Below are 712 nucleotides of genomic sequence, written 5' to 3'. Positions count from 1 at the left end.
TTCTTTCCTTCTTTTTCTTTTTCTTTCTTTCTTTCTTTCTTTCTTTCTTTCTTTCTTTCTTTCTTTCTTTCTTTTTCTTTCTTTCTTTCTTTCTTTTTCTTTCTTTCCTTCTTTCTTTTTCTTTCCTTCCTTCTCTCTCTTCCTTCCTTCCTTTCTTTTTCCTCCTTCCTTCCTTCTTTCCTTCCTTCCTTCCCTCCCTCCCTCCTTCCTTCCTTCCTCCTGCCCTCCCTTCCTTCTTCCAGTTAAAGACTTTTCTTGGGCAAACAGCAGCTAACAAAATAGACAAGGACTACGTCCTCATAAAGCTATGGTAAAAGGTTGACTTTAAACTAATTTTTAAAATTGTTTCACCATTTTTAAAATGGTGACATCTACCATTTTACCTCCTCCTGTTTTTCCTATTCTTCACTGTTTTAGGGCTAAAGTAAAATACTGCCTGCTGAGATTGTAAAGTTGAAGAAGCATGAGCTACAGAATAAAAAACCTGATTGAAATTCCAGCTGAACCACTTATGACCTATTGGACCTTCAGCAATTTACTTAACCCACAAGAAGCTTTTTTTTCTTCATGTGGCCAGATGGCCAGTGGTCCATTCACAAATGGATGCATCCCCTTTTCATTCTTCTTCATTTCCTCTCTTGTACTTTCTTAAATAAGCTACCCCAGATTTGCTGTTGATTTTGCATGAAGTCATCTCTCTTCTTGGCATATA

The 712-nt window shown here is 36.9% G+C and overlaps 1 long non-coding RNA gene across 1 annotated transcript in view; it reads left to right on the top strand.

Moving 5' to 3' along the window:
• The window catches only part of LOC144231900 (uncharacterized), an 11,778-nt gene extending 11,270 nt beyond the window's left edge, over positions 1–508 (top strand). The window contains exon 2 of the long non-coding RNA XR_013335233.1: positions 418–508. This is a non-coding gene — a long non-coding RNA (uncharacterized LOC144231900). The remainder of the gene's footprint in view (positions 1–417) is intronic.
• Positions 509–712: the final 204 nt, after the last annotated feature.

The sequence above is a fragment of the Crocuta crocuta genome, unplaced genomic scaffold, assembly GCF_008692635.1.
Source record: "Crocuta crocuta isolate KB4526 unplaced genomic scaffold, BGI_CrCroc_1.0 scaffold260, whole genome shotgun sequence".
NCBI classification, from domain to species: Eukaryota; Metazoa; Chordata; class Mammalia; order Carnivora; family Hyaenidae; genus Crocuta; species Crocuta crocuta.
Note: the sequence above shows the minus strand (reverse complement) of the source record. Positions and strands in the feature narration are given on the sequence as shown.